Source organism: Cupressus sempervirens, chromosome 6 (genome assembly GCF_028749045.1).
Source record: "Cupressus sempervirens isolate cs-2001-9-10 chromosome 6, ASM2874904v1, whole genome shotgun sequence".
NCBI lineage: Eukaryota > Viridiplantae > Streptophyta > Pinopsida > Cupressales > Cupressaceae > Cupressus > Cupressus sempervirens.
Window position 1 is genome coordinate 668777638 of NC_143123.1, and position 12879 is coordinate 668790516.

Consider the following 12879-nt stretch of genomic DNA (forward strand, 5'->3'; position numbering starts at 1 on the left):
ATAATAGTTGAACAAAGTATTGAATCAGGTGGAAGAGGAAACTATAGTAGAGGTAGAGGCTCTAGCATTGGTGGAAGAGGTAGGTTCAGTAGCTTTGGAAGATGAACTCATTTCTCTAATATGAAGTGTTACAATTGTGGATAATTAGTTCACCTTTCCTATAAATGCCCTGATAAAGCTTCTTCATCACAAGGTGAGAAAAAAATAGCCTATGTACAAGAGGAATTTGGCAATGTCAAGCCACAAGATGTTAATCTTGACTCTGAGAGTAGAGAAAACCTAATGTTCAAAAGAGTGTTAATTAGAGAACCTAGTAAAAGGGAACCAAAATAAAGAAGGGTCTTTAGAGTGAAATATAAGATACTTGGGAAAGTGTGCAAGGTTATCATAGACTCAGGGTCTACTGATAAAATTATCTCAGAAGAGGTAGTGATAAAACTCAAACTGACCAAATGTTGCCACATACTAATCCATATAGGGTTACTTGGTTGAATAAAGGATATAATGTGTTGGTTAGTGAACAAACATGGGTGGAGTTTACCAGAGCGAGGTACCAAGACAAAGTCTTGTGTGATTTGGTACCAATGGATGCATGTCATTTGCTACTAGGCAGACCATGGCAGTATGATAGAGATGCAATGCATCATGGCAAGAAAAATATGTATCTTTCAAAAAGGATGGGGTTACTTATAAGTTATAGTCATTGGTGGAAGAAGAATTTGATAAGGAAATAGAATACAATGTGTTGATGATTAGTGACAAGGAGTTCTTGAATGTACTCAAACAAAATAAGGAAATGGGGTTTTCTATCATAGTGAAACCTAAAGAAGGACCAGATTCTCAACAAGTTACTATGCCAGAGGAAGTCAAACAATTGTTGGAGCAGTAAAAAGATATCTTATGTGGGGACACCTACCACTCTTCCACCTCAAAGAGAAATAAGTCATCAAATAGACTTCATACTAGAAGAATCTTTACCCAACAAATCTTCCTACAAAGTGACACCTAATCAACACAAAGAGATTGCTAGGAAAGTGTAGGAGTTGTTGGGCCAAGGTTTGATTAGTGTGTAGTACCATTTGTATTGGCTTCTAAAAAAGAGGTAAGTGGAGAATGTACACTGATTCTAGGGCCATAAATAAGATTACTATTAGATATATATTTCCTATACCTAGAATATAAGATTTAATGGATTGTTTAGAGGGTGCTAAATATTTCTCCAAAATAGATCTTAAGAGTGGTTACCACTAGATTATGATGAAAGAAGGGGATGAGCGGAAGTCAGCTTTTAAAACCATAGAGGGTCTATATGAGTGGTTGTTAATGTCATTTTGCCTCACCAATGCACCTAGCACATTCATGAGATTGATGAATGAGGTATTGAAAGACTACATAAGTAGGTTTGTAGAAGTATACCTAGATGACATTCTCATATTTAATAGAACAAAGGAAGAGCATATGAAACATCTTGAGTTGGTATTGAGGAGGCTATAAGAGGAAAAATTAACCATCAATTTGGAGAAGAGTGAATTACTAAAACAAGAATTAGTATACCTAGGATTTGTGGTGTCACAAGGAGATCTCAAGATGGATATAGGCAAGGTGGAAGCCATATTAAAATGGCCAACACCTAGAATAGGGATTGAAGTCAGGATTTTCTATGGTTTGGCTTAGTTCTATAGGAATTTTGTGAGGAAGTTTAGTGAGATATATGTGATGAGACCAGAATATGGTATATTTTATCATTTCATTAATCTGTTGGTAAATAGATTTTTGGCAACTCTGCTAGGGAGACTAAATGAAGAAAGAATGATAGTTTCCTATAATGAAGCACAATGGTGCTACTGGATGAGAACATTTTTCCAGTTCTCCAACCAAATATTGGCTTCCAGGAAACCCAGGAGAATATTATTTTAGACTTGAACACCCTAGCTTGGAGGTGTAGAAAAAGTGCACAACAATATCATGAAGTAAATCAAGTTTTTGAAGAAGAAGAAGAGTTTGGGGAAATCTTGCAAAGAGCTCCAATTGGTTAGGATGTCGTAGTCGTTGAAAGAATAGTAGTTATCTTGAGGAGAAACAGGCAAAATCTTGGTCACATCCAAGAGCAAATAAAGAATAACCAATAAGCTGGCTGACAAACCATACACCTGAGTAGACAAACAAAAGGGTCTACTAGATGAAGATTTTGAAGCCCTTCGAAAGTTAGATTTCAAGCTGGTTACTCCTAAGAAGAAGAAGAAGGTAAAATTTGTCAATAGGTTATCTTCACCACCCAAGGCTACTATTTCTCACGTAGTCTTTCAAGCTTTGATCCTACTAGGTACCCTTGTACCTCTAACTATAAATTTGCAGCCTTTGAACATCATTCTCCCAACTATGGCACAACAAGCACTGCAACCACTTGTCCCATGGGGAGCTGCTATCGATCCTTTAGCTTTAGGGAACCAATTACATGACATGCCCGTTGGCTCCCAAAAGATTCTTCCTAAGTTTTTCAGGGACAGGAAAGTTACCACTGATCAACACATCAGTGCATTTTTTATGGCAAGCGAGGTTCTTGCAATTCAACATGAAGATGTCTCTGTTCGTCTTTTTGTTGAAACACTCACAGAAATCGCTGCTGAATGGTTTGGTCATCTACTAGTTGGATCAATTACTTCATGGGTAACCTTGATTCAAGCTTTCGAGAGGAGATTTAAAATGGCCAAAGATGAAATTTTTTTCCTTTCCCAGTTGAATCGAATGAAGAAGGAAATTCATGAGCCAATGCAAGAATTCATTTCTAATTTTAATTAGATGGTAAATCAAATTCCTGTCAATAAAAGACCCATTGAAGAAAATCAAATGACTTTCTTCATCAGTGCTCAACCTTTTGATGTAAGCTTTCAAATATGAAGGGTGATACCTCCTAATCTAGTGGCTATGCAATCTTTGGCTATCGAGGTGGAAGATGACTTGCTTAGTTTAGGAAAATGGAGTCATGATCTACAAAAAAGGGAAAGGTCAACAAGCTCCTGTCACTACCACTAATCCTTTATATCAGAAGTTGGCTAATGATGTGTTACAAATTAAAAAGTAGTTGCCCCACAATCCTCCACCTCTTTATCAAGATATTCCAAGGAGGAATTGTATGCCATATCAACAAAATACACAATCTAAATGGCTACCCTAGCCTATACCAAGATTAGCCATCGAGCATCCCACATCATCCAATAAATAGACTACTATGTGTGATTTTCACCTAATGACAAATCACGATGGTGCAAGCTATCCCGAGATGGCCAGATTCATGCAAATGCATTTAACAGTGGAGAAAATAGAAGAATATGTGGCTCTTGAAGATGTAACAAAACCTACTGCCGGGACCTCTTCCATAAAATTTCTAGAATATGAATCTAATGATGAGAAAGTTGAAGATATCAACAATCATTCTTTCAATGCGGCTACATCAAATTGGAGACAAAGATTAGAAGAGAAGTGGGCAAAAGAAGCAAATAATAGAGCTTCTGATGAGACTGCTAATTTAATTCTATCTCGTAAGCATACTTTGGAAGAGCCTTCACAAGCTAAAGAGATATATAAAGGTAAAAATTCTCCCATTATTGAAGACTCTTTTGATTTTATTGATCATTGTAAGAAGACCAAAGTAAAAATTTCTCAGTTGGACTACCTAAAAACCAACCCACATCAATTAGAAAGGTTGATTCAATGTCTTGGTAAAGGCAATGGTTCACCTAAGATTACTATCAACCATGAGTCAGGAGTTTCTCCGGAAGAGGAAGATAATTTTCAAGGGCTCATGACTGAGAAAGAATAATTTGTTGTAGCTTCTTTGTCAGATATACCTGATTCCTTCTATGTTTCCCTCTATATAGCTGGATGCAAGTTAAGTAATTGTATCATTGATTTAGGTGCATCTGATAATGTCATGCCTTTGAAGGTGGCCCATGCCCTAGGTCTCTCATTAAAAAAACCATCAGGAAAGGTGTTTTCTATGGAGGCAAAACAAGTTCTGCTAGTTGTCCAGTTAAAAGATGCTCAAGTAGCACTTGCAACACATCCCGAGAAGAAATTAAAATTGAAAATATTTGTTGCTAATATTCTAGCCAGTTATGGGATGCTATTGAGAAAAAGTTTTTGCAAAGATCTTGATGGTGAAATCAAGATGGACATGTCTAATGCCATTATCCCAATTGGAGATAAAAAGTTTAAACTGTATCCCGAACCTAAAGCTAAATATACGATCTTGAAATTAGATGATCCAAGAGCCGAAATATTGTATGTTGATACCAGACATGGGACATATATGATGACATCATCTGAAGAAGATGTAACTTTGATTCTTATGCTTGATATAACTAATGAATTATGGTCAATGGAGTTTGATGGAAGTTCTTCTTCTTCTAGTTCAGGTGCTGGGATAGTGTTGATATCACCAAAAGGAGAGAAATTCCTGAAAGATTATAAGTTGGTTTTTGAAACCACTAATAATACTGTAGAATATGAAGCTCTTCTACTTGGTCTTGAGTATGCAAAGAAAAAGGAATCAAACAACTCAAGGTATCTGGAGATGCAAAATTAGTTGTTAACCAGGTGCGGAGGCAATATCAAACTAAGAATGCAAGACTAAAGGCATATAGAAATAGAGTGTGGGATGAGATCGAGCATTTAGATGCTTTTTCTTTATCTTCTATTCCTCATGAAAAAAATTCCAAAGAAGATTGTCTTGTAGTCTCTACCTCTCTCATGATTCCTCATTTCGAGTTCAATAGAGATATCTATACAGTAGAGATGATTCATAGACCCGGTGTGCCAAATAATGATCAACACTAGCAAGTTTTTGATGATGATGGGAAAATCATTGCATTTCTTGAGGGACAACCTCCTTTTTTAGATTTGAATTTTGAAGGATCACAGAATTGTGATGGAACACCAGGGGATAATCTTGAGATTATTCAACTAAAAAGTAATGTTATTCCCACAGGATTAGTCACCCTTGAAAGTCTTTTTGATAAAGAAGATAAAAGAAAAGGGAAAGTTGAAAATACTAAATCTTATAATTCCTAGGTTATGAGAAGGTAAACATTGGTTTTGAAGAAATCCCAAAGATGGTCCTAATAGGAAAAGATTTGTCATCAAAAGAGAAAGAAGAATTCATGAATTTTTTGAAAGCCTACCAAGATGTTTTTGCATGGAGTTATGAAGATTTGAAGGAATTCATGAATGGAAAATTTAAACATCAGATTCCATTGAAACTTGGTTCAAATCCCTTTCGAAAAAAATAGAGGCAATTCAATCCGAAGGTAGCTGATGCTATATTCAATGAAATTGATAAAATGCTTAAAGAAAGAATTAACTATCCTATCCACCATTCAACATGGGTAGCCAATATCATCCCAGTCAGGAAGAAGAATGGTGAGATAAGAATATGTGTCGACTTCCAAAACTTGAATCAAGTGTCACTTAAGGATAATTATGGGCTCCCTATCATGGATCATATTTTGTAGCTAGTATCTAGATCTGAGCTCATGTCAATGCTAGATGGTTTCTCTAGTTATAATCAGATCAGTGTTGCACTAGAGGATAAGCATAAAACAACTTTTACCACTCCATGGGGTACATTTTCCTACAATCATATGCCTTTTGGTTTAATAAATGCCAGAGCCACTTTTCAACAAGCAATGGATCATTCATTTGTAGATCTCAAAGACAAGATCATTTTCATGTACATTGATGATCTTATAGTGTTTTCCAAACATAGAGGAGACCATGTACATCATCTAGAATCTATCCTACATCGATGTCAAACCCATGGCATCTTGTTGAATCCTAAGAAGTTGATATTTGGAGTGACAAAAGGAAAACTACTTGGACACTTAATTTCCAAGGAGGGTATTCGAATAGACCCTGAAAGGGTGAAAGCTATCCAACAGTTATCACTTCCCATGAGTAAACTAGGGGTCAGGTCTTTCTTTGGGTAGATAAACTTCATAAGGAGGTTTATACTAGACTTCTCTGAGATCACAAATTTAGTTGTAGATATGATGAAAGGGAATACAAATTTTAAATGGATGAAGGAAGGTAAGGCTTCTTTTGAACAAATTAAGGCTGCGATTACTAATGCTCCTACCCTTTCTTATCCAGATTTTTCTAAAGATTTTCATTTGTATTGCTATGTGTCTGAGAATACTTTATTTTCTATACTTATCCAGCCTGACAAAGACAATGATAAGGCCCCAATAGCATTCATGAGTATCCCTCTTAATAAAAATGAATTGAAATATTCTTTGATCGAGAAGAATGCATATGCTCTAGTCAGAGTAGTGAAACAATTCAGGTTTTACATCCTAAACTCTCACTCCAAGATGTTTGTTCCTAATTCGACAGTGAAGATTATTCTGACACAATAGGAGATTAGTGTGAACAAAAGGGCCTCCTAGATAGCTAAAGTACAAGAATATGATCTTGATATCAAACCTACAAAGTTTTTTAGAGGAAAAGGTTTGTGTAAAGCTATCGCAGAAGGATCTTCCTCAAATGAAGAAGAGATAGAAAAAGAAATTCCATTAGTCTTATTCATTATTAATATTGATGATTGTTTTTCCAATATTGCCTATTTTTTGACATATGGAGAATGCCCAAATCATTTATCACCCAAAGAGAAGAGGACCTTAAAATTAAAATCTGCAAAGTACATCATCTGGGGTGACACTTTGTATAAGAAGGGAATAAATGGTACCTTCCTGAGATGTGTAGATTCTGAACAAAGAAAGGAGTTGCTTCAATTGTTTCATAATGAAGCACGTGGAGGTCATTACTCAGAATTGGTAATAGCTTATAAAATCCTAAGAAATTGTTTCTATTGGCCTGAAATGTTCAAAGATAAGAGAAATGGGGGCGATGAAAGATGTGTCACTAGCAGTCGCACTTGCAACAACATAGTTGGCTCTATTTTCAAAATTGAGGCCATTGACTGTAGATATGGGCTCAAGAAGGACAATCCCAATGCTTTTGCCTTTGCAAAGAAATCAATGGACAATCTTCCATCACTATAACAATATACAGGTTTCCTAAAGAATGTTTGACTGTAGGGAGGATTCTCTGCAACCATGTTATATGGGAAGGTGAAATGGATTGCTCCAATGTCAAAGGTTAAATCCCCAAAGTTATTAATGGTAGGAAAGTTACATCCACAATCATACATTGGCATTAGGCATGTCAAGAATAGTAAACCCAGTACAAAAATCACTTGCTTTTCTCCATTCAACAATCTATACAAGGTAAGCTAGATTATGTATAGCTTACTATGATTGAAGAAAAAACAAACTATACAAGGCAACTTAATACATATGGATTTCGTAAATTTGATCCTGAGCGGTGAGAGTTTGCAAATGAAGACTTTTTGAGAGGTAGCAGGCATTGACTAGAAAAAAAAAATTCACTGGTGCAAACTTGTTCATAGCCATAGCCAATAGTAGGGCACCGAGGTTCGGCTGCAATCATTAGAGGAGCACCTACAATAGATGGAAAGGTGGCACAAAAAATTAATGACTTTCTTAGCTAACGCTATGTAGAATCCTAGATTTGTAGCACAACTTGTTGAGCAAAGTGGGAAGAGTTTAGAAATTACTACAACTAGCAAGAAAAAGCGACTGCCCAAGCATGATGACATCTTGCACATTGGGGAATGTGATGAGGAGGATGGTCAATTAACTACATATAATCCTCATATGAGTGATATTATGAATTCTAGGCTTATGCAAATTTACAAGAAAGATTTGACTAGAGGGGCTTAAGACATCATCAAAAATGTTAATAAAATTCTTCCATGATGTTGCAGGTGATGATCTTTGTAATCAAAGCATTGTGAAAATCTTTCAAACCACCCACCAGAAGTAGCTATTGTAGAGATTCATGCAAGTTCTAGTTTCCTTGATACACCCATCTCATTGGAGCTTTCAAATATCCATAGATCCACATGCATTGCTTCTGATATATCATGTAACTTAAGTTTGAATTCTCTCTCTTCTCCAATTGAATTTAATACCATAAATGACATGGAAACAATCACTAGCAACTTTGTGGATGGAAGTTTTGCATAGAATAACACAGATAATAGAGAGACAAGTTCAGAAGCAATAACTATGGAGACAAGATTGCCAGGTTATGCTTCAAAGGTGGAATTTGAGGAGAAGATGGCTAATGACAAAGGTCATGAGAATAACAAAGAGGGTACAGATAATGGTATGAGCAGTGGGCCTCACAAAAAGAGAATCAATGATTTGTTTTGGGAACGATTTCTTACTAAAATTTTAGAGATAGAAGACACATAAGGGGCTGATTCTGAGAGTTAGGGGATTGTTCATAGAGATGAAGATGACAGTCCATCTGAGAAATGGATTTGTGGAGAACACATAAGAAACTTGACATAGCTACTCACATCACCTATAGATCAAAGAGCAAGTTCAGGAAATATCACTGATCATAGTTAAAAGTTAGATTATGCATATGTCTAATGTTGTCTCAAGTTTTTATTTATGTATTTGTAAGAAGGTCAACTTTAGAATTAATTTTGGCTTTGGTCAATATCTTAACTTTTTCTAACTATAGTTAAGCATTGAAGGTTAAAGTTGGTTATGAATTGTCTTTGGAGTACCCCAAACTCTAACTTTTTGAGTAGTTACAAACCTGAAAGGTTAGTTATTCCATAATAGCTATAAATTCCTAGATCTCAATGTAATAAGGGACTTTTTGGACTTGGAGATAGGGAACACTTATGCTCTAATAGCAAAGCAATTTTTGGAAAGTGTGTACAATTTTTGTTCTTGTAATAAGTCATTTCTTACTTTCTTGGTGCAAAGAAATAAAAGAAGTACATTTGGCATTTTCTTTCTAATGGATTTGAATTGTTGAAGTGTTGATTCATCATATGAGTATTTTTCATGGTATGGTGTGAGTATTCGTGAATCTTTGAATTAGCATTGTGTTAGTGATAGTTCTCAAGCATAGTTCTTGATTGCTTTCATTAATAGTTTACATTGTTTTTATGGAAACATTGAAGTCGTGTAGTGCATGTGCTCTCAGTGATTTCCTTTTTATTTTCTAAGTTCAATCCATCTTTATTGAAAAGTAAAAAATTTCATCTTAAGAGGGAGCTGTTGGATATCAAGGGCCTATCCAACTATTGTGAATGGTTTGCCACATACACTCCATTGGGCAATTTCTATAGTGACAAATCTGTTTACCAACACATTTTCAGTTGAATTTGCAAACTTTCTAAAAACTTTGATGTTTACGAACATGATGTTTATGATAATTTCATAAAAATGTGTGCGTAATTACTTTCTAGGACTAAAATGAATATGCTATGAAATGATATGTCATTTGATTACAAAATAGTGAGAATGATGTTTTTCTTCCTTAGCTAGGTTGCATAGTTCTCCTGCAACAATGTGACATAGGGTAAACTAATTTAGATGAAATATTTTGAATTAGTCTTGATGTATGTTATTACTTTGGAGGCACTAATATTTTGTAGATTCAAAGGTAAAGTCAACTCAACTAAGTAGAGTCAGCAACCCGAGCAAACGATGGTAAATTTCATTAATGACCTTTCACATCACCAATTGTTTTGTCCATAACAACCAGTACCCACTTTCAAGAAAGCAGGAGTCAAAGTAGGAAATCTAGGGGTCGTGAGCTCCTAAATTCATGTTCCATTTGGTGCCAAAGTTAATAAATCTCTTGTAATATTCAATGCCATCCATTATTTTGGTAGTTGATGAAGTCTAAAATCTAGGAATTTTGTTCCTAGTTTGCGCTTAAATAACTGGAAGTCTGTGTTCTAGAAAAAGGGAATTAATTAGTAGTTTTTAGTAGAAGGAAGAAGTTTTTTGAGTTTTCAGTGCTGAATGTAATCTTGCTATTTATCAGTATGTATGTTTACTGTTGTTATGAATAAAAAGATCATTTCAGGTTTCCATCTTTGAGTAGTTCTACTTCACTTCTCTATGGGGGCCCATACAGGAAGTGTACTAATTAATTAGCATAGGATTTACCTTTAGTTTGTAGAACTAGAGTAGACTTTGCTGTTCCTACAACCATTGATAGAAGAATTAGTGGATTGTTCCTGCAACATAGGCAGTTGAAGTAGTTCTCAGCTGTATTATCATGCTTTGTTAAAATAGATTTAATTCTCAGCTTTAGCATAGATTTCCTATAGCATAATCATTTGAATTTCCATAGAATAATTCTTAAGTTGAGAGAAGTTTGAAGCCTATACTTTGCAGACACGATTTCAAGTTTATGTCCCTAGGTGATAAATTAAATGAGTCCAAATGAGTTTGGTTAGAAACACTCAGGATGTCCAATCCTGGATTAAGTGGTCCATTACTATAGTATTTTGATCCCTTTCTTTGGCTAAGCATTTCTAGTGCCATTTTCGGGGATGGTGTTAATTCAAACCAATCTTTGTAGTTGCTATTTTATTCCCTGTAGAATAGAATTTAGTATTAAAGAAGCATGTTATGCATAGAACAAGAGACCACCTTGGGAGATTCCTTCCTCGTGATAATTAGGAAGAACCATCCAATGATGTTCATCCTAAACTAGATGAACCCCAAAGAGAGAATGATGAAGATGACCCTTTTGAAAATTTATTTGTTGATATTCAAGCTGAAATACCTTCTTCATCTTGAGAAGAATCACTCCACTTGAATGAACTTTTTGTTGAACCTACATATCAAGATAATCCACTAGCCATTGTTATATATCAAGCACCACCTCTTCCTCCAGGAATGGCTATGCCTACTTTTCCTTTTCCTATTCCACCTCAGTAAGGGAATCAAAATTTGAAGAACATACCTACTACCACTCTTCCAAAATTCTATGGCCTTATTACAAAAGATCCTAAAACCTTTCTCTTTATGTTTGACATTCTTTGTAGGAGCTATGACTACACAACTAATGCCCATAAGTTAAATTTTTTTCCCTCTACTCTAAAGGAGGCTGCTCTAAGATGGTTCATGGGGCTGGGTGCAAATTTTGCATCAAACTGGACTGAAATGAGTAATTTGCTTCTTCAAAAATATTAAGAATATTGCAGAGGTCAAGATATGAAGGGGGATGAAATTTTTAAAATGTCATAGAAGGAGCGTGAAACCTTGGAAGACTATGTTTCTAGATTCTTGTTCAATGTAGAGTGGAACACACAACATAACTTAAGTGAAGAATATAAGAAGCATCTTTTTCTGAGAGGTGTGCAAGAAGAAAACATGGAAGTCTTGGACCTAATGGCTGGAAGAGATGTTACAAAAAGGACTTGGAATGAAATCAAGAAGATATGTCAAAACTATTCAAGAGCTACTATGAAGAAAGGTAGAGGACTAAGGAGCTTACCACATAAGACCAATGGTGGGTCAGGAGTATCTAAGATGGAGTTATCTAACCTACTATCTAACTTCAAGCAAGATATCATTAATGATGTCGCTACTCAGTTGGATGCCATGCAAGCCCAAAGGAAAAAGGATGAAGCTAATGCTATGCTAACTGAATTATGCCCTCATTGTCGAGAAAGGAAGAAGAACTGCACATGTAAGACTATTGCAGCCATGAATGCATAACCAATACCCACTGTGTTCAAAGAAATTGATGAAGATATAGGAGAAGTGATTTATGTTGCTCAAAGATGGCCATGGGCTCAGAGACAAGGTATGCCTCACTACCCTCTAAATAATTTTGGTTATAATAATAATCAGTCGCAAGGCACTATTCCTCCAAATTTTTCCACTCAAGGATAGAATTGGAACAATAATTGGCCCAACTAGCAGCCACAATATAACTAGTATCCACAGTGGGGCCCTAACCAACAACCAACAACCACCTCAATATCCACATCAAAATAATTAATGGCCTCAAAAAAATAACTAGTATCCTTAGTGGGGCCCTAACCAACAACCTATCTACTAGGGGAATTGGCAGCAACCACCTCAGTGGAGGCCTAACCAACTGCCTCGGCAACAAGCCCTGATGCCTCTGCCTCAATAGCAAGCCCTGATGCCTCTAATTCCTACAACAAATGTTAGCCCATAGAAGAAACCACTAGGCTTACCAAAAACCACTTCAGTATCCACATCAAAATAATCAATGGCCTCAACAAATAACTAGTATCCTTAATGGGGCCCTAACCAACAACCTATCTACCAGGGGAATTGGCAACAACCACCTTAGTGAGGGCCTAACCAACTGCCTCAACAACAAGCCCTGATGCCTCTGCCTCAATAGTAAGCCCTAATGCCTCTACCTCCTACAACAAATGTTATCCCATAGAAGCAACCACAACTTCCTGCTCAGCCAATACCAAATCCCAACAATAAGCAACAAGATTATTCTTTGCAGATAAATGATATTAATCTAAGGTCCAGAACCAAGTTGCCTCCACCTAAAGGACCTATAATGACTGAGGTCGCTGATATTGAAAATGTTCCAACAATTCAACCAACTGATGCCTCAATTCTCCCACAAGCATCTACTCCCCCATATCTGCAAAGGTTAGTTTCTATAGCTCCATCTAAACCAAATCCCATAGCAACTAATCTCCTAGACTAGCTTAAACAAATGACTATCCAAATTCCCTTATTGGATGCACATAAGGAGATTCCCCTTTACAATAAAGCTTTAAAAGAAGCATGTGTCAAGCAGTTTGGTAGAAAGAAAAAGGATCCTCCTACTGTCCATGTGTTGGGATAACTTTCTAATTTCATGTTGAGCAAAGCCCTGATGCTTAAGTATTCTAACCCAGGAAGTTTTGTGGTTACCATAGACATAAATGACATCCAAATTCAGACTGTTTTGATTGATTTGGGGGTGTCAATTAAT

General features: G+C 36.0%; 1 pseudogene; it reads left to right on the forward strand.

The window, feature by feature from the left end:
• The first annotated feature begins 7309 nt into the window (after positions 1-7309).
• On the forward strand, positions 7310-8485 carry LOC149553962 (heat stress transcription factor A-5-like; annotated as a pseudogene).
• Positions 8486-12879: the final 4394 nt, after the last annotated feature.